Here is a 21099-nt window from a genome sequence, read left to right as displayed (position 1 = left end):
GTTGCCATGACCTTCTCCAGAGGATCTTCCCAACTCAGGGATCGAACCCACATTTCTTTCGTCTGCTGCTTTTGCAGTTGGGTTCCTCTATTTCTAGCACCACCTGGGAAGCCCTACTTAAGGACCAGGGTTCCCAACCTCCAGGATCTAATGCCTGATGATCTGAGGTGGAGCTGATGAAATAATAATAGAAATAAAGTGTGCAATAAACGTAATGTGCTTGAATCATCCTGAATTATTCCCCTTTCCCCTAGTCCATAGAAGAATTGTCTTCCACAAAACTGGTCCCTAGTGTCAAAAAGGTTGGGGACTACTGATCTAAAGGAGAGAGGTGAATCCTCACAAGTGTCTTGGAAACGAAAAAGCTTTGCATGGTGAAAGGAGAAAAGAAGTGAAGTGGGGAAAAGGAGGAGGAGAAGGAAGCAATTAAGATCCAATGAGGGACATTTCCAAAAGAACAGAAAGCTCAAATCCAGCACTAGACCAGAGGGATAATGTCAACTCACCTTAGCAGAATGTGACAAACTGCTATTTCTTTTCCTAAGCTAGAGTACTGGCCAAAGGACTCTTCTGAAGTTTAGTTGCAGAGCTGCGGTTACACAGCCTCTGTTGTATTCCTGAGCCCTCCAACTGTTTCAGGCCCTCAAATAATTGGCCATCCTGAAGAGCTATAAAATAACCCTACCCAGGGGCTTTCAGAAGCTTTTTACAGCTCAGATCTCCGAAACCATCAGTAGACAGGGCCATCGCAGCAGCCCCTCCGTAGGTTCCTTTTCAGTGGTACGTGGACAACTGGCTCTAGAGAGGGGACAACCATGATCACCCATAAGGGTCTCTCCAGGGCTTGCAAATTACCTGCCATGGCAATGGCCCCATAGAACTCCACAGCCCGAAACTGCCACAGAGAAAGCCAGCTTCCTGCATTCCCAAAGCCTGGTTCCCTTCAGGCATAACAAGATGACATGGGTTTTCGCCGTTCATCACTTCACCCCTTTGGCCAACATTTACTGAGCATCCACCATGTGTCATGGCTGGAGAAAGGGGCCAGGGACATAAAGGTGAAGATAAAGAAACTACAAAGAGAGCCGCCTTCTCGATGCTCACAGCCTAGCCGAGTGATGAATGAGGAAATTGGATTCAAGGGGAAAACTGTGACACTGATGACAAGATGGCAAATGATGGCAGCATAGGGTGGAAGAAAGCTTCTATTTGAGCCGAATTTGTCAGGTAGCAGAGTGAGGGAGAGTTTGTTGAATCTAAGCAAGGGACCACAGGGACATGGAACTTATTTTAAAGGCTTCTCTCAGAGACCAGCTTGATGCTGAAGTCCTCAATGATCGGCTGTGTTTGCTTTCTATCATTGCATAACTAATTAACACCAACTCAGTGGCTTAAAAATAACACCCATGTACTACCTTACAGTTTCTGTGGGTCAGAAGTTCAAGCATGGTAGAGTCCAGTCTTATGGATTCATGATCCAGTGACATGGCTGGGTTCTCCACGTGGAGTCTAACAAGCCTGAAATCAAGGCATCAGCGGGGCTATGTTCCTTTCTGGAGCTTGGGGTTGTGGCTATAGGATGGGAACCCTGGTTTTCTTTCTTGCTGAACGTCCAGGGACCACTCTCAGCTCCTAGAGGCTGTCCTTAGGCCCTAGCCATGTGGTCCCCTCCATAAGGCTATTCACAACAGACTGTTTGCTACTTCAAGGGCATTAGGTGAATCACTCAACAGGCTGCTAAGATGGAGACGTCTATAACAAAACCTAATCAGGAAGGGGTCACAGGTCTCAGCCATACTCGAGAAGAGAGGAGAACATAGGTGGGTGCACCAGGGTCTGAGAGTCTTGGAGACCACCTCAGAGCTCTTCCTGTGCCAAGTCGCTCAGTCCTGTCCAACTCTCTCTTGACCCCATGGACTGTAGCCCGCCAGGCTCCTCGGTCCATGGGATTTCCCAGGCAACAATACTAGAGTGGGTTTCCATTCCTTCTCCAGGGGATCTTCCCAACCCGGGGGTGGAACCTGTGTCTCCTGCATTGTCAGGCAGATTCTTTACCACTGCACCACAAGGGAAGTCCAAAATTCTGCCTAAACATTCACGAGTTGTCAGTCCAATGGGAAGATGTTGCTCCTTTTGGTATGTGATTTCTAGAACAGTTGACCATTTCCATGCTTGACATTCATACAACTTTCTTGGTTCCTTGCTTTCTCAATTTTCCTCCTATTTTTTCTTTTCACTTTCTTTGTTTCTTGCTGTCTCTCTTTTACAGTTATTTAATGTGAAAGACAACATACATACATAAAAGTGTATGAAGCATAGCAGCCCTTTGCAGGGAAGTATCTGCTTGTATCTTTTGTCCATTTTTCTTTTGTCTTCTTACTGATTTTCATGACGTCTTTATATGATCTGAATATTCACCCTTTGACAGTTATATGTGTTATAAACATCTCCAGTTTTGCTTCCTATTTTTTCAGTCTTTTCATAATGTCTTTTGATGAACAGAGGTCTTATTTTAATGCAGTTAAATTTGTCAATCTTTTATGAACTTATTCTGTTTCTTGGACCTTGACTTTGCCTGTCCTCTAGACAGTTTTTCACCTATGATTTCAACTATCACCTCTATCCTGATGCCTCTCACTTCTGTCTCCAGAGAGAAGTTTCTTCTATTCTTTGGATATAAGTCTTGAACTGCCTGCTGGATGACCCCACCTACACATCCCATAGACAGCTCAACACCAAGTTACCCCAAACTGAACTTGCCCCTCCAAGTCCACCTATGGACACACTACCACCCTAACCCTGTATTTCCTAGCTCTGTGACTGGCACAGCCCTGGTGGTGGTGGTGGTTTAGTCGCTAAGTCGTGTCTGACTCTTGGCAACCTCATGAATTGTAGCCTGCCAGGCTCCTCTGTCCATGGGATTCTCCAGGAAAGAATACCTAACCAATCACAAAGCTAGGATCTTGTGAAATTACCCTGACATCTCTTTCTTTCACAGGAAACATGTTTTGCTGACTCTATAATCTAAATCTTTCTCTAATCTGTCTTCTTTACATCTCCAGGGCCCGAACGTTGGTTCTACAAGACCAGGAACCTTGTCTAGCTTTTGCATTACCATCTTATCAGTATAGGATAATGGTTAAGAGCATGGATTCTAAAGCCCAGTTACCTGAGTTCAGATCCTAGCTTTGTCATTTACTAGCTGTGTAAGCAAGTGTAAGTTATATGACCTCTTCTCTCTCAGTTTCAAAATGGGAACGATAATTGTCCTGATTCATATGATTGTGGAGAGGATAAAATCAGTTAGTGCCTATGCAGTGCTCTGAATAGAGCAAGGCATTAGCACCCAATAAACATTGGTTATTATTAATAATATCATATCCTACCACCAACATAGTGCTTGGTTCATAAATGCAAAAACATTATTGGCTGAAGTGGATGAATGCCACTGCTTTAATTTACACTCTTATTATCTTTGCTTGGACAATAGCAATAGCCACATGGCTGGGGTTATTTCTGAGAGACACTCCCCCATCCCTTACCCCATCCATTCTACACACTGATGTTAGGGTTATAAGTCTAACAGACAAATATGAAGGTATGGTGTCACTCCATTGCTTAACACCATCCAGTGATCCCCAGTCTCCACAGGTAGCCAGGCAAAATCCAAACTCTTTAGCAGAGCCTACGTGATGGACTCCTGTGATCTGGCCCCCACCCCCTCACTCCAGTTACACCATCCAGTGACAGTTCCACAAAGAAGCCACCTTCCCTCTCCCCTCTGTTCTGCAGGCTGTTCCCCCAGCCTGGAATGACCTCTCCCTGCTCTATCTGGCTGACAAAATTGTTATTATCTTCAGTTGCAGCAATGACATCAGGTCCTGGATGCAGGCATTTTAGACAGAGGAGGAGAAGGGGACAACAGAGGATGAGATGGCTGGATGGCATCACTGACTCGATGGACACAAGTCTGAGTGAACTCCGGGAGCTGGTGATGGACAGGGAGGCCTGGCATGCTGCAATTCATGGGGTCACAAAGAGTCAGACACAACTGAGCGACTGAACTGAACTGAACTGAAGGTACACATGTTACTGTAGCATTTATCAAATTATACTATAACCATTTGTTTACACATCCACCCTACCCACTGGGCTGTGAGTTCCTTGATGCTGAAAGCCAGATCTTGTTCAGATTTGTATTCCTGGCCAGAAGAACAGGGTCTATAGCAGAAGCTTAATATATGGTTGCTGAATGGATGGTTAAAGAAGTACCTATTAAACCTTGGAATTTGTATTTCCCTAAATCTTGTTTTGGTTGTTACCTTTTTAATAGAAATAGTCACTAATGCTTAGGTTTACAAGTTTATTGAGTTCAAATTTTGTCCTTTAAAATGAATAATGCCAATATCATTCATTCATCCGTTAACCACCAATAAATGTTTATCTGGAGACATTTGTCAAATACTGGATTTGAAGTGTACATATCAGACAAGCCTCTTCTCCTTATAAGGTTCACAAATTATTAAGTCTAGTAAGTAGTAAAGGGATAGCATGGAAAACTATATCCACTATCTTGTGACAAATCATAATAGAAAAGAATATATATAAAAAGGATGTATGTGTGTGTGTGTCTGTGTGTCTGTGTCTGTGTGTCTGCTGTGCTGTGCTTAGTCACTCAGTTGTCCCCAGCTCTTTGCAACCCCATGGACTGTAGCCCACCAGGCCCCTCTGTCCATGAGGATTCTCTAAGCAAGAATGCTGAGTGGGTGGCCATGCCCTCCTCCAGAGGATCTTCCTAACCCAGGGGTTCAACCCAGGTCTCCCACATTGCAAGCAGATTCTTTACCCTCTGAACCACCAGGGAAGCCCAAGAATACTGGGTGGGTAGCCTACCCCTTCTCCAGGGGATCTTCCTAGACCCAGGAATCGAACTGGGGTCTCCTGCATTGTAGGTGGATTCTTTAACACCTGAGCTACCAGGGAAGCCCATATATTTGTGTACATATATGAACACATATATATATGTATGAAACTGGATCACTTTGCTGTACAGCAGTAATTAACACAACATTGTAAATCAGTAAAATGTCAATAAATTTTTTTTTAAGTATTAAGGGGAGAATGTTCCAGTAAACACAATAAACACAATGGGTATATAAAATTACAAATTGGGGGGGAAAGTTGTGAAGAAAAAGAACAGGATACGAAGAGAAAGAATTACAGGAGGAGCATCCTTAGATAGAGGGGATGGGAACTTCTCCTTGAAGAGGGGCCATTTGAGGGGAGACCGAAGGATGGACAGGAGTGAGTTGTGCAAAGTCGTGGGGAAGGGACCTCACAGGCAGAAAGAGCAGTGTATGTAAGGAGCCTAAGCAAGAGAAAGGCAATTGGTGAGGCTGGAGTCTGGGAAGTGATGGTTAGGGAAGTGAGCCTGCAGAAGCTGCCAGGGCCTTGGTCTGCAAACTGGATACTAATCTCAGTGAAGAGGGAACTAACTGAAAGTTAATCGGGGGAGTGACAAGAATCTCTAAGAGGGCTGTGTCTGTGAGCACCCTGTGTACCATTCTGGATTTTAATGGACAGAAAAGCAAGTAAGAGCCCTCAGTCCTGATTAAATCAGCAAAGACTTTGATCACCTTCCCAATCCCCTGGCATACTGAGGAGAGATGGCCTTCAAAGGACACATGTGAGAAGGTTCTAAGCTGTCCTGGCCATTCAGGTGAAAGTTGTCATCTCCCTCAAATGACCGCATCTGTCGAAAGACACAGTCAGGCAGTCAGGACGTAAGGGTCCTTTCAGGCCTGACATGAGTCCCCTGAAGCCAGGTGGATGGAAACAGTATCCAAGCCGGGTGCCAGCCTGGGGAGAGGGCTTCATTGTCCCTGGGGAGACCTCACAGCCTGGAACATTCTCCCTCCTCCCCTATCTATCCCCAGCACCCTTGCTCCTGCGATTTGCAAGGCCCCCCGCTGGCCTTGCAGGTCCACCAGGACAAAGCAGGGTAAATGTGCTGTGAACCAAGCTCTTCCACGTGCTCTCAGTTCCACGAACAAAACAAAAAAAAGACTGATCTGTTTCCGATCAGGTTTGGCGGCTGGGCCTCCCAGCTCTCAGCCCTCACTGGATGCTCTTGCAGACCGCACCTCCCACCCATTCCTGGCAGCCCTAGTGTCAGCGCGCCTCCTTCTCCGCAGCCCCACTGGGGGTTAGGGTTGAGCAGGAAGGCGGCTCCATCGCTCTGCACAGCGGCCCTTCAGACCTACCTGAGACAACCTGTCACTCACACTTGAGGCTGCCAGTCAAGGACGGGAGCCGGGAAGACTCTACATAGAGATCCTTGCGCTGAAATTAAGTGCCAGGGTTTTACACGGATCTTTCACACCTTGCCGATCCTATCACCCAGTTCCCCGGTGAGTGGGAGTCAGCTGTTCTGATTACACCCGAGCTCCCCTCGTTAGTGGGGATTTGGGACTCAACAACCCACGCAGTTTGTGCACCCACCCTCACGCTCCCCCCACCCCAGTCCTGCTCAAGACAGGGACACGTCTGTCCCCCCAACTGGGTTTCCTCCCAGAGAGCCACTCCACCACTTTCTGATCAGCACCTCTCCTTAACCGTTTGGTTGCACGGGCCTCTGGGGAGCCGGTTCTAGCCCCAGAGGAGGTGGGGGTAAATAAGAGAGAAGGATCACTGCTCTCAGGACAGAAAGGGTCTGTCTTCTGGGTTCTTCAGACAACCCCGGGCTTCCTTCCTCAAATCACGCCAGCCCCTAGCTAGCACTCGCTGGCTGAAATGTATCAAAATGTTCCGCTTTTAGCCCGAGGTTTGGCTCCATGGAAGGAGCACTGCAGCCGGAGTCAGAGGGCATGGTCTTGCCAGCTTCTGACTGTGTCTCCGAACCGCTTCTCCAGTTCCTCGGGCACGAGCTCCTCCCCTGTGCGATGGGAAGAGAAAGGGAAGCGAAAGCTGCCCTGGAGGATCTCGAGGGACATTCTGGGAGTCTACCGAGGCGGCAGCTCTGCGGGTCTCCCAGCCCCGGACGCCCGCAGCCCTTATAGACGGCCCCTCTCCCTGGATCCAGGGCGCCGCACGCACCCAGCATCCGCGTCCCTCCCTCCCGACCCCCCAAGTCCTTGGCTCCGCTATATTCTTCCTCGTCGAACGGACACTTTCGCCTGTCCCCCCAGCCGCACGGTCTGCGGCGCACATCCGAGGAGCCTCAAGATTCGAGCAGGAGGGCCGCTCGCCAGAGAGAAAGAACAAAGAGGTTACCTGGGCTGAGGGGGCGGGGCCGGACCGGGGGCGGGGCCTGAGCCGGCCTGGAGGGCGGGGCCTGTCCGGGGGCGGGGCCGGCGAGGTCTTCCGGGGCCCCCGCGTGGGGCTCAGCTTCTGCGACTTCGAGGAGCGAGCCGAGGTGTGCGAGGCGCGGGCAGACTTCCCCGGAGGTGAGAGCTCTGCAGCAGACGAGGGCAGGTCAGGGCTGCTGGCCCCCGGCAGGGACGGGGCGGGGGCCTGGAGCCCCCAGGGGGGCGGGGAGCCAGCCACCTGTGACCACCGGGCGCCTTTTCCACTGGCAGAGGTGTCCTGGGTTGTTCACAGCTCTCCTCCTGCGCCCCAGGTGCCCATTCCCTGGACCCATTCCCTGGACCTCGCTCTTGGCTTCTCGAGGGGCATCCCTGGGGGAAGGGACAAAGGGGGAGCACATGGATACCTTGCCAGCGGGACTCTGGAAACTTTGGCTGTGAGGAAGTCACTTGCACCTCCACCTCGGAACAGTGCTATCAGACTTTCTCCTTTTCACTTTCGTCCCCACCCTGAGAGGGACAGGTGGCTTCACTATCTTCCTTAGAAAAGGGAAATAGCCACCTTCAGAAGGACCACTGGAAATCCCAGAAAGTTACTGAGCTGCTCAACAAAAGGCCTTGAACCCCCACATCTCCACTCCCATAACACCAGGTAGAGCAGCCTGGCAAAGACTCTGAGGTAAATAGTTTAAAATGAAAAATCTGCTTGTGAAGATAAGAGCTTAGTGGCAACACTCCTGGGAAACCACAGATGGAATGATATTTTTTTAAGGGATGAGGACGGAGTTAGTGGATTGTCATGGGGTGAGGGGTGTTGTCCCAGGAAGTCTGCTGAGGCCGTGTTGGGTGGGAATTGATGGCGGGGGCTTTCCCTTGCAGTGGGCTAGCTGTGTAGTCACCTGGTGTTTCGAACACCTGGCCAGCACCTGGACCCAGAAGCAAGCAGGTAATCCCAGTGTCCTTCAGACAGGTGTCCTTGCTGGGCGATGACCCAGCGCATGTAGTGTCGTCAGGCGCGTCTGGGATGCTGCCCTCTTGCTCAGTGCCTGAAAGAGGCTGATAGTGACCACACACTGACGTTGGAGAGCTGCCCCGGGGAGCAGCCAGGCCCTGGCCAAGTATGTGTCATTCGATCACTTCTCCCTGCATTTACTCAGCCAGGCTGAGGATTGACCAATCTGTCCAGGGACTCCTGGACTCTCAGACTCACTTCATCCTTGTGCTTGTGGACAGAAGGCAGTGGCCAGCAGCTTCCCGTTGTGCCCAGCATCCCACATCCCTCCCTCCTGACTTGGGGAGGGCACAGCCCATCAGAAAGGAAACCTTGGAAGAGGAACCTGGGAGAAAGTCTGTGGTGCTCGATGCTGATCCCGGAGTTGTGGGATTGTGAGGACATTCCAGAGGGTTCCCAGAGGAGGGAACCAGGCCAACACTAGTTACTGAGTGTATTTTAACAATCCCTTTGACCACACCCCTGCATATCAGCCTTCTGGTGCTCCTGTTCTAAATGACTGCGCAGAATCATCCATTCCCTCGGGTATTAGAGCTCTGAGTAGATCGAGAATCTTTTAGAGTCTGTGGTTTGAATGCAGAGCCATCCCTGCCAGCTTTGGGGGTTTGTTTCTAAGGAGGCAAGGCTTCTGAGAAAGTTGTATCCCAGAGCTTTCTTTGTTTATTTCCCTGTCTCCGGAAGTTTGGGTTGCTGAGTGCTGAAATCAAAATAAGCCTGTTTGTCTATTCCTGCTCACAGACTCGGAGAGCAAGAAAACACTGAAATGTGAAATGAGTGAATCTACTATGTTTGTTTCCCTTTTTGTTTTGTGGGAAAGAATGCAGAAAGCAGATGGAAATCTTCAGCCAGGTCTCAAGCTTTGGGAATTCCCAGTTCTGTTTTTGCAGTGCCTTCCCTGATATGGGGGCTATGACTTACATTGTGCTCAGCTCTATGGGACCAACTCAGGTTGGTTGAGGGAATGTTCCTGCCCTTTAGAAGCTTCGAGGTTCAGAGGAGGAGAGAAACCAGCACCTGTATAACAGAGCAATCAAGTGAAATTGTGTGGCATGGTCTGCTGGCTCAAAGAAGATAGCCCGTGTGGTCTGGAAAAGGCAGAGAGGCTCCTGGAGCTGCTTAGTCTTCAGCTGCATTTAGAAACAATGGTCAGGCACCAGGCAAGGCAAAGGGGGAAAAGCCCCTGAAGCCCAGAATAGGCAACGGCACTCTCTCTCCCCTCCGCCATGCAGTCCACTTTCTCTGCCTTTCTTCCCAGCTCCGCCTCCTGCCAGTGTCAAGTGCCCTCTGCCACACTGACCTCTCATGCCATTCTGGCCAGGCTTCTTATGTATGCCTCTCTCTCCTTGGACTTGCTGTCCTGTGCCCAGGATTCTCTTTTGGGAAATCCTCTGTTTTTTGTTTGGGAGGAGGGAGCATATTTTTGGCTCTTTTCTTTGGCCACAGCATGGCACGTGGGATCTTATTTCCCCAAACAGGGATCGAACTCTCATCCTTTGCATTGGATGCTCAGAGTCTTAACCACTGAACCACCAGGCTAGTCCCTCTTCTCCATGTGTATGTTCTTTTCATGTATACAAACACACACACATACACACACACAAACATTTCCCATTAGGGAAGTCCCCAGAATCCTCCGGTTTTTAGGAAGCATAAATAGCATCTCAAATAGCACCTTTCCCAAGGAAGACTTCCCTGGCTGGCTGCTCCCCTAGACTTCAGGCAGAGTTGGAGGGCTCCTCCTTTCCCTCCACTGCCCCATGACCAAACATCTACTGAATCCTATGCACTCTGCGTTGCCCAGTTGGCTTGAGGGATTTTGCCCCACCAGCTGAGGCTGGGCTGTGTCTTACTCATCTAGCAGTCCGCTTAGTGTCTGGCACATAGCAGACAGCACTCAGTAAATGATTCCTGATTGAAATTCAGCCATATGTGGGCACCAGGAAGCACCTCACTTACTTGTGGGTTAAGTGCTATTACTGGGAATTTAAAGACTGGATAAGCTTGGTGGAGGAATTTGGGTTTAATTCGGTGGCAGTACTTAAAGCCCTTAGCAGCCCTGGGAAGATCCCCTGGAGAAGGGAATGACAGCTCACTCCAGTATTCTTGCCTGGAGAATCCCCATGGACAGAGGAGCCTGGTGGGCTACAGTCCATCCAATCACAAGAGTCGGACATGACTTAGTGACTAAACCACCACCACCACTGCCTCAGAATGGACTGCAATGTCCTTCTTGATCTGGCCCCAGGGTGTCCTCTCCAGCCTCACCCCCCACCAGTTCACACCTTGAACTTACACTTCCATCTTATGAACCAGTTGGATCACAGCAGACTCAGGCCCCGGCTCCCTTGACTCTGTTGTTTGATAGCCTCTGCCAGGAAGGCCCACTGCTGTTGAGAGCTTACCCTTCCCCATCCATAGCACTCAGCGTCTGGATCCCCTGAGTGTAGAGGTCCCTCAAGCTGGGTTTGCATGTCCTCCTCTGGGCCTCACTGCCTGCCAGCACATTCTGTCACAGCATCATGCCCTCTTGTGGCTGCCTCCTGCTCCTGACCCAGGTCACTTGGGCTAGGTTTGTCCTTGATGAAGCCCTCTCAGCTAACAACTTTCTTGGTAGAAAGTGCCCAATAAACAGGCATTGGATAGAAAGCTGAACCATCCATCCAATGCCTGTTTATGCCATTTCCATTGGTTGGAATTGTAAAAGCAAGGACAACATGAGAGATGTTTGAAAGGAAAAAAGTAAGACTTGGTGATGAGCAATATGAAGAAGGAAAAGAGAAGATTGGCATATAATCCTGCAAGGCAGGGGGGAATTGGACTCAGGGAAGGTCCACTTCATGACTCTGAGTGCCATGCAAAAATGTTTCCATTTTCTGGAGGATTTTCGAAAATATTGTTAAGTCACCTTGGGGTATTCCTGCATCTAAAGTTATTGCAGGATGCCCAAGGGGGGATGTCCTTTAATCAGCAGAAGTGTGCACTTTGAGTGCAGATGTGATCAGGGTTAGAGGGAGGTGAAGGGAGCTCAGAGAGGACGGTCCAGCTTGTGAAAGCAAATGCAGTCACTGCAAGAAGCAACTAAGCTGAGGTCTTGGGGAGAACCTATATTCTGGGGGGGGGGGGTGGGTAGTGGGAGAGAGGAACTGATGGAAAACAGAAAGAGAGAAGAAAATCAAAGAAGCCAAGGGTGGGGGGAGATAGTTCAAGAAGAGATGCGTGGCCAAAGCTGTCTGTGCCAAAAAGAACGGCGAATCAAACAAAACAGATGAGAAGGAGATGAGCTTTGAGAGTGGCACTCCCATAGGAAAGCCAGATCTCATGGGGTCAAAAGAGGCTGATTAATGGGCAGTGGAAACATTGGGCGGAGTCTTCAGACCTCACATCTGTGGAATTTGGCCACGGCAAAAGGATAGATTTTTTTCTCAGCAGGAAGTGGCGAGGGGTCATGTCAAGAAAGGATAGTTTTGTTTGTTTTGTAAGAGATCTAACCACAGTTCCATGCAGGAGGGAAGAGCCCATGTATGCTAAGGAATATGGATGAATTGCCCTGCTCACATTGGTTGTGTTCCATTTAACCTTGCTCCCCAACAGTTGCCCCAGGGAACTCTCATTTGGGGTAAGCTCCCAAGCCATGGTACTACCAAATCCAAGGAGATGATGTTGCAACCAGGAAGCAGTTCGTCCTCACCTCCCTGACCCATGGTAAACTCATCTCAAGTGCCCCAAACTTGACTTTGCTTCATAATGGTGTGGGCCAGATGTTTTCTCCTTGACTGTGCACAAATTCATGACACCAGTGATAATAACAGACACACAAACAGCATTTACTCTGAGCCAGACACTGCTCTGAGTCCTTGTAAGATGGGTCTTGTTCTCATTTTTCTGATGACAAAAATGAGGCCCAGGGAGCTCACCCAATGACACAGTGGTGAGGGGGGAGCAGGGTTCCAACTGGGTGTGTCTGGCTTCAGGGTCTGTATACTTAAAGTGAAAAGAACGTGAAGTTGCTCAGTTGTGTCTGACTCTGCGACCGCATGGACTGTAGCCCACCAGGCTCCTCCATCCATGGGATTCTCTAGGCAAGAGTACTCAAACCACTATATTAATTAGGGTGAGCAGCTCATGCTTTACTGTAGATGGATGTTTGTGATTCCAGCTTTATTGCAGAATTCTTAGTCATGGTGCTGCTGACAGCATGACTTATCCAAGGTCATCAAATCCGTTTATCTGTCTGTCTATTCATTGTGGGTTAGACTAGCTTTACTAGTCATAAATAATGTAATCATCAGTAAATATCTACCACGTGCAGGACACTGCCAGGGACCCAGAAATATGACCTATATGTGTCATCTCATTGAATCCTCATAACCACTCTATTCTGTAGACAGGCCAACGGAGCCAGCATTTGAAGGTGGCCATAATGAAGGCCATAATAAATCCGCCTGCAATATGGGAGACCTGGGTTCGATCCCTGGGTTAGGAAGATCCCCTAGAGAAGGGAAAGGCTAGCTACTCCAGTATTTTGGCCTGGAGAATTCCATGAACTATATAGTCCATGGGGTTGCAAAGAGTCGGACATGACTGAGTGACTTTCACTTTCAAGCACTTTACAATATCGTGTTGGTTTCTGCCATACATCAACAGGAACCTGGGTGTGGACCCTTTTGGGCTTCCCTAGTGGCTCAGATGATAAAGCATCTGCCTGCAGTGGAGGAGACCTGGGTTCGATCCTTGGGTCAGGAAGATCCCCTGGAGAAGGAAATGGCATCCCTGCCTGGAAAACCCCATGGTCGGAGGAGCCTGATAGGTTACAGTCCATGGGGTCACAAAGAGTCGAACATGCCTAAGCAACATCACTTTCACTTTTCATAATGAAGGCAAGATGGAAAACCACTTTCAGCCCTAAGTTTCCATGTTCTGAGGTTCATGGTCAGAGACTTAACTGGTTCTAGAGTATTCCAAGGCTAACTTTATTTTCTTTCTCAACACACACAAGGTTTGCGAGTATGAATCAGTAACGTGCTCAGTTGTGCAAGAAATACTGCCCCACCTTTTATTTTGTAGAGATCAACTTAATATTAGTTTGCAGCCTTTGTCTCACCAGGCTGGCAAGAATAGAAAACACCCAGGGTGGTGTCACGATATCCGGATCTTAAGCAGTGCTGAGAGCTCAGGGTGGGGTTGCAGGGGATCCTGCTCACCAGTCCGATCCACTCAGGTTACCGCTGAGAAGGCTGCTGACCCCGCCTCCCTGGTGGTCTCTGCTACTTTGGGACTGGCCAGCCAGACTCTAGGGGCTTGCCAAAGTCCTGTCTTCCCGGGACCCCCAGACCTCTCTTCCTTTCCTGTTTCTTCCAGACCTCCCTGCTTTGCCCCTCCAACTTCACACCACTCAAGACCTCCTGGAAAAGCCTCTGTGTCCTGGACCTAAGTCCCCGTTTCGGAAATGAAAGCCAGAAGATTCCGCAAGTTACTCCTGAGGACAGTCCTGTTACATCCCTACCCTGGGGCAGTGATGTCAGGAGACTGTAGAAGATGGAAGTGGGCAGGGGATGGAAATACATGGAGGGGAGAAAGTTTTCTACTTTTGAAAGATGATCTAGCCACAGGAGCAGTCCCCTCTGAGAGCAAATTTCTAGGTGGGAAAGTTGCTGTTTGAGGCCGGGATATTCGTGTGTGCCTGCTAAGTGTCCAACTCTTTGAGACCCCATAGAGTGTAGCCCAACAGGCTCCTCTGTCCATGGGGTTCGCCAGGCAAGAATACTGGAGTGGGTTGCCATGCCTCCTCCAGGAGATCTTCCCAACCCAGGGATCGAACCCACAGCTCATATGTCTTATCTTCTGCTTTGATAGGTGGGCTCTTTACTGCTATATCCTGGGAAGCCCCCAGATATATGTAAATCCATTTTCTTTATCCATTTTATTGGTAGATCTCTTGTGGCCCAGCTGGTAAAGATTCCACCTGCAATGTGGGAGACCTGGGTTAGATCCCTGGGTTGGGAAGATCCCCTGGAGGCAGGAAAGGCCAGCCACTCCTATATTCTGGCCTGGAGAATTCCATGGACTATATAGTCTATGGGGTTGCAAAGAGTTGGACACGACTGAGTGACTTTCACAAAACCATTATTTTCCATAGATATTTTCAAGATTGTCTATAATAGATTCAAAAATTTGCCAAAAAGTAGGGGAGGTGATGTGTCCTGGTCTGTGATTGTTGTCATGGCACTCAGCAAATCTCATTAGATAATTTGAAGGTTTCCAGGCTATGAAAATGCTTCTAGTTCAAACTGCCCATCAAACACATACCAAAACAGGACAAGGAAAGTTAAACTTGTCAAGGATACCCAGGTGATGGCCAAAGCAGAGCTAGAAACCAGCTTTCCCCTCTCCTAGCCCAGAGCTCTTGCCCAGTGATCCCAGACCAGTGATCTCATGCATCTTTTAAAAAATCACCCACAGGGCAGAGGAGCCCAGTTTCTTGCTGACTCCACCCTCATTCAGTGGGGAACACAGCCCACCTTGGGCAGCTGGTCCAGGCTGCTTCCACACTCCACGGACCTCCCTGAGGTCCCTGGATGCCGGGCTCATGGCAAGAATGTGTCCTTATAACAGGGGTGTGTTTCCCAGCCCTGCCTGTCCTGCTCCCCGTCTTGGGGCACCACCAGTGAAATCACCCTTCCTCCTCTGCACCCGGCAGGCCCAGAGATGGGGGACACCTCTGCCTGGCCCAGCTCCCTCCCTCTCCCTTCCCTTATCTCTGCCCAGGCTTGATTCAGCTGCAGAGCAGGCTTGATTCTACCAGCCCGGGAGGTTTCTCATGATGCTTTTGTTAACCTAGCACAGCTTGCAGATCCCTCCCTGGACAGTTCTGAAGTGCTTTTTACTCTCTCCTCACATTTCCATCCTCTGTGTCTAAGGGATCATAGTTTAATAAGGTTTCTCTTCACCATGCCTCTCCCCAACTGCTTCCAATTTACATCACAATCCAAACGATTTTTGCTGCACTTAGCGGATTGTCTGTCTCTTTACTTTCAGGGGATCCAGTATCAGACTTCCCAGCTCGCTCTCTGCTCAGGCTCCTGACCTTGCAGCTGCCTATCTTTCTTGGCAGTTTATTTTGCCCATGAACACTCAGAGTTTAGCTAAGTTGCTTTCAGGGAGACTGTCAGTCTTATATGTTAATTTTCTAATTGAGAATGTTGTGCTGCCTGAGAAAGGCAACTAAGTCAATAACTGTTAAGTGTCAGACTCTTTGCAACCCTGTGGACTGTAGCCCACCAGGCTCCTCTGTCCATGGAATTCTCCAGGCAACAATGAGGGGGTTGCCATTCGCTTTTACAGGGGATCTTCCTGACCCAAGGGTTGAAGCCAAGTCTCCAGTATTGAAGGCAGACGCTACCGTCTGAGCCACCAGGGAAGTCAATGCCTTGGTGAGCTCTTTTCCCAAGGATTTTTAGGTGTGTCATGCCAGTTGTTAGGTTTTAATAACTGCTCAGATGGAATTATTTTTTGCAGTCAGGTGCTTTAAAACTGGGTGCTAAAGAGTTTATAGTGAGCAGACAGAAGAGAAACCGTTTCCTACCTGAACCATTTTGGTTTTCATCCTGTCTCAGTGCCTCTGAATGGTTTGTGGGGACCACCACCTGGAGATAGTGAAGACTATAAGGAAAGCTTTTGCATTAATTTCCCATGAGTGCAGAAAAGAGAAACACCAAATCACGCCAGTGTACTAAGAAATTCTGTTTCCTTCTCTCCCTGTTTCCCTTGAGTGGCTTCCAAAAGGAATACATTTTTGGTGAGGTGCAGTTGGATAAATGATGTCTGTCTACTAAAGAAGCAAGAAATATTAGAGGATTATGCATCAATAACTGGTTCTCTGTGCGGGCACTAGAGTCTCCTCAGAAGCCACTGAATATGCTTCCCCGGGGAAGGAGAAACTGTTATTGTTGCCATTGTATAGATGATTAAGTTGGTGCTCAGAGAGGTTAAGCACTTCCTCGAGGTCACACATCCATTAAATTGTGGAGCTAGGATTTGAATCCAGCTACACAATGGCACCCCACTCCAGTACTCTTGCCTGGAAAATCCCATGGATGGAGGAGCCTGGTGGGCTGCAGTCCATGGGGTCGCTAAGGGTCGGACACGACTGAGCGACTTCACTTTCACTTTTTACTTTCATGCATTGGAGAAGGAAATGGCAACCCACTCTAGTGTTCTTGCCTGGAGAATCCCAGGGATGGGGGAGCCTGGTGGGCTGCCATCTATGGGGTCGCACAGAGTCGGACACGACTGAAGTGACTTAGCAGCTCAGCAGCAACACACTTAGTTGTCATTTTGACCTTTCCCCGCAAATCAAAACTGTGTACACTGCCCAACAGATTCAGAATCTCAAAGGATGTGGGGGTGGGAGTGAGAGTGGATAATTCCTTCTAACATCCGTGCTAAGAAAGAAAATACATCACACTCCTATTTTGAAATTCAGTCGCAGCCTCCTCTCCCTATGCTCCAGGAATGGCCAGCCTGCCAGGAGCGTATGCAGGCTCTCTAAGCTTCAGCAAGCAATAGGAACTTCTCCGCAGGGCTCAGTTCCGAGCCATTGTGGCCTCCACATTCCTCAGCCCAGACTTTCCGGAGGCCCTCGGAGAGCTCCTGCCTCGGTCTCCGCCCTTTGTGCGCCCCCTGCTGGTCTCCAGGAGAGGCGCCTGTGCTGGAGCCTGAGAAACGGTACCCAAGCTCTCCTGTTTCCTCCTTGTTGTTGCTTAGTTGCTAAGTCGTTTCCTCAGCTCCAAGTAAAATGATGTGACCTGCCCAGCTCCCTTCCCTCTGAAACGTCAAATAACCCTCCTCGAGCAACCATCCGATGCTTCAGTCTTCAGGACTGAGAAGGATTGGGAGTGAATGTATGGTCCCCATTTCTCCAAAGTGATCACGCAGCATCCGGTTCATACATCGTTCCTGGGGGGTTTGAGGTGGCCTCAGTAGTGAGCAGGGAGGCCCATAATAGAGCTCTCAAGTCCTTAGGGCTCATGGTCACTGAACTAGCATTATCAGTATTACCTGGAGGCTTGTTAGAAATGCAGAATCTCAGGTCCTCCCCCAGACCAGCTTGAGTCAGAATCTGCATTTCCGCAAGATCTCTGGGTGATTCATATGCAAATCATCTTTGGAGGCTCTGTATCTCTTTTGCAGTGTCCACAACTTTTATTTTTTGAAGATCAAAATGACAAGTTTACAGCTGGATTCAAATCCCAGCTCTGCCATGCGATGGTTATGTGACTTTAAGCACATACTTAACCTCTGAGCCACAGTTTACTTATCTATAAAACAGTGAAAAGAACTATATGGCACCCTTAACTTTCAGGACCCATCTCATCCTAAATCTGAGACTCGATAATTGCCCAACGTCTCCTAGATCAGCCATAATTTACCTAGTTGTACCGCTTAGAAACGGCAAACTCTGATGGCAAACTGAGCTCTTTCCCTAAAAACCTGCAAGCTCTCTGCTCTCTGTGGAGTAGATGATGGACTATCCTCATCCTTTGTGTGAGCCCCTGGCAAATGACCTCAGAACTGTCTTGAAGGGGACATCTGGGTCCAGGGGAGGCATTTCCTCCCCACCGCCATGTCAATAAAGAGGGAGTGGATTGTGAAAGCGTGGAGTTCCCTCCACAGAGTGTCAAGGGAGAGAGCCTCCCCCCTACCCCGACCCCTTGACCCAGAGACTGGACCTGAGATTTCTGCAGGTCCCTTCAGCTCTGATGTTCCACATGCCTTAATTTACAAAAGGCTTTTCCAATTCCACTTAATCAGGGACACACTGAATGTTTTAAATTCCCCCACAGATAAAAATCGCTGTGTGGCATAGAAAACCATCTCCGTAATGTTCGCTGCTTCTCCCTCCTAATTAGCTTTCCTGTTCTCCCTTAGGAAAGCAAAAACTCTTTCTCCTAATTCACCAGAAAAACCACTGACCACCATCTTCACTGCGAGGAGGTTGGCAGAGTCTTAGGAACTAAAGCCTTTAAACAATCAGGGACCTCATGTCTCTAGAATAAGAACACACCTTGTGCTGGGACTGGAGGTAAGTACTCCTGATGAAAATCAGCCTCCTTCAGAATATGAATGGGAAACAGCTCACCAGGTGCTTCAGTTGTGCTGTGTGCCTCGGGGTACTGCTTGAGCAAAACTGGGTCCTTGCCCTCAGGAGATGGGCAGACTGGAGGAGGAATGAGGTGGAAAATGCCATCGTGGACATGTCCACAGAACCAGGGCAGGAGATAAAGCACTTGTAGGAATATGAGAAATGTTTCATGGAAGAATTGGCCTCTAGGGTAGCCTGTAAGGGGTGAGTTGGGGTTGGGTAAACAGATGAGATGGGGACAAGCACTTCAAGCTCAGGATCAGCAGAAGCAGAGAAGTTGGATGGAGGCCACACTGGGAGAAGGCGAGTTATCCCCGGAGCCCAGGCAAGACTAGAAAAGCCAGAAGGTAGATTGTCTGGAGTTTCCCCCTCTGGCCAGTGAAAGGGTGCAGGCACTAAGGGACCCCCCTAATCAGCCATTCCAGGCATAGATTAGAGTCCATGTGGAGTCTTGCCCCCTGAAGAGCTGGATCATTGTGGTCAGGAGGAACCAGAAGGTTTCTGGTCGGAGCCGTGCCTCCTACAAGCTCCCTCATGTGGCTGAGTGAGAGATGCAGGTTTGGGGGTAAGACTTGCTGTGGGGGTGGGTAGGGGGTCAGTCGCTGCAGCAACCTGGACAGGAGGGAGCAGCAACCCAAGCAGCTGGAGATGAGGGGAATTGATGCTGGTGGTGGTGTCCTGAGAGCGTCACAGGACTGGCCACCATCGGCACTGCTGTACTTGAGGCTTCTTTCAGTGGGGGATTAAGGAAGCTGATCTGACTTTACCCACCTGTTTAGAGTTTCGTATGTACTGAAGATGGAAATAAGGGTCCACAACCAAAGATGAATAGAGCACAGTGTTTGATGAGTCAGAAAGGCTACAGCCCCAAGTGCTCTGAATGTGGAGGAAATGCTACAGATGCCCAAGAGGATATTTCAAGCTATGTCCAGATGTGGAAGAAGAAGGAGGGGCATGCTCCCTCTCAGAGGCTATTGTAAGCACAGATAACCGCTCCCAGGTAGGATGGGAGAGAGCAGATGAGATGAGGCTGCTCCAAAGGGCCCCAGGTTCCCCCAACCTGGACCAGCCCATCCAAGGAACCCAGAGTGCAGACCTGCCCTCAGCACCCTGGTAGCTGGCCCTACAGGTCATGAAGACAGAGGAGGACCCAGAGGCAGAATGTGACAAATTGATTCATTCAGCAGATATTTACAAAATAAGCTACAAACCAGTGAGCTTGAGGGCTTCCCAGGTGGCTCAGTAGTAAAGAATCTGCCTGCCAATGCAGGAGACACAGGTTCAGTTCCTGAGTGGGGAAGATCTCCTGGAGGAGGAAATGGCAACCCCCTCCAGTATTCTTGCCAGCATAATCCCATGGACAGAGGAGCCTGGCGGGCTACTGCCCACGGGGTCACAGTCAGACACGACTGAGCACAGCACAAGGTGTATTATTGAGCCTGGCAGCTGATGTGGACAGTCTCCTGGAAGAGATCTGGCCTCAGGACTGCAGCTCTGACGAAGGGTGGCAGGAACCCCTGCAGGTACGCGTAGGTTCTAGACCAGCAAGTCGTATCAGACTCAGCTCATTTCCATCCTGACGGCGTTAGCAGCTTCCAGCAGCCCTGGGAATGCAGCAAGGCATTTGACTGAGTCTCTCGTGATCTCCCCTGCCACCCCACGACACATGAAAGGGAAGTTTCTTGCTGGGCTAGACGTACGAGACCAGCTTTGTATCAAGGCATCATGCGACAGAGAGATGCAAACAGACCCTAAGGAGACGCCAGGTGCCAGCGAGTCAGTAAACCGTTCTCTGAGGGCACACCAGCGCGTGGAGACCCACTGCACTGATTTTCTGCTTCCTCTTTGGAGAACAGTCATCAGTTACCAGGCTTTGCCCTGCTGTGTTAATCCATGATGCCCACGGAAGCTGCTGCCGACTGTCTCTGCTCACGCGTGTAATGGGTCTGAGGAGAATGATGGGCGGGGAGCACACTTTCCTTTTTGTTTGCATGAATGAACTGCCAGGGCCTGCCAGCGGAGCCCCTTTTGCACCCAGGTATGTACAAGCGAGCCTCCCTCTCTGGCTGCACCAGGCTGAGCGGGCTCTGCTTCGGACCCACCACGCTCTCTGCACGCCAAAGCCCACCTCCCAGTGGCTATGCGTGGTGCTCCCACCCGGACGGGCCTTGAGCCCCCCAGTGGGCCTTGCTGGGGGACACAGGGAGTCCCTGGGTGGCTGCAGCACATGCCAGGTCAAGAGCCAGGCCTTCCTGGACTTCCCTGGTGGCTCAGTAGATAAGAATCCTCCTGCCAGTGCAGGAGGCACGGATTTGACCCCTGATCCGGGCAGATCCCACATGCCATGGGGCAGCTAAGCCCATGCCCCGCAGCTGTTGAAGCCTGAGTGCCCTAGAGCCCCTGCTCCGCAACAAGAGAAGCCACTGCAGAGAGAAGCCCGTGCCCCACGACCAAGAGCAGCCCCCACTCGCCGCAACTAGAGAACGCCTGTGTGCCGCGGTGGAGACCCAGTGCAGCCGTAAATAAACGGCTTTGTTTACAAAAACAAAGGGAGCCAGGCCTTTTTCTCCTAGAAATAGGAAGCAAGGTTTCAGCGGCTTCTGAGAGGGCCGAGGCCAGGCAAGATGGGCAGGGGAACCAAC

General features: G+C 49.8%; 1 protein-coding gene across 15 annotated transcripts in view; it reads left to right on the top strand.

The window, feature by feature from the left end:
• Positions 1 to 6983: 6983 nt before the first annotated feature.
• Positions 6984 to 21099, top strand: part of TLR5 (toll like receptor 5) — a 37888-nt gene continuing 23772 nt past the window's right edge. For 2 of the 15 annotated variants that reach the window (XR_009595651.1, XM_060395943.1), the window contains exons 1-3: positions 7388 to 7445; positions 13675 to 17040; positions 18244 to 18397. The gene's annotated coding sequence lies outside the window, so the exon portion shown is untranslated. Of the gene's footprint in view, positions 7268 to 7387; positions 7446 to 13674; positions 18398 to 21099 lie in introns of those variants that run through there. The other 13 variants (XM_042256852.2, XM_060395947.1, XM_060395950.1 and 10 more) reach the window with 9 other exon arrangements.

Source organism: Ovis aries, chromosome 12 (assembly GCF_016772045.2).
Source record: "Ovis aries strain OAR_USU_Benz2616 breed Rambouillet chromosome 12, ARS-UI_Ramb_v3.0, whole genome shotgun sequence".
Taxonomy (NCBI): domain Eukaryota; kingdom Metazoa; phylum Chordata; class Mammalia; order Artiodactyla; family Bovidae; genus Ovis; species Ovis aries.
The sequence above is the reverse complement of the archived record's forward strand: the minus strand, read 5'-3'. Positions and strand labels throughout refer to the sequence as shown.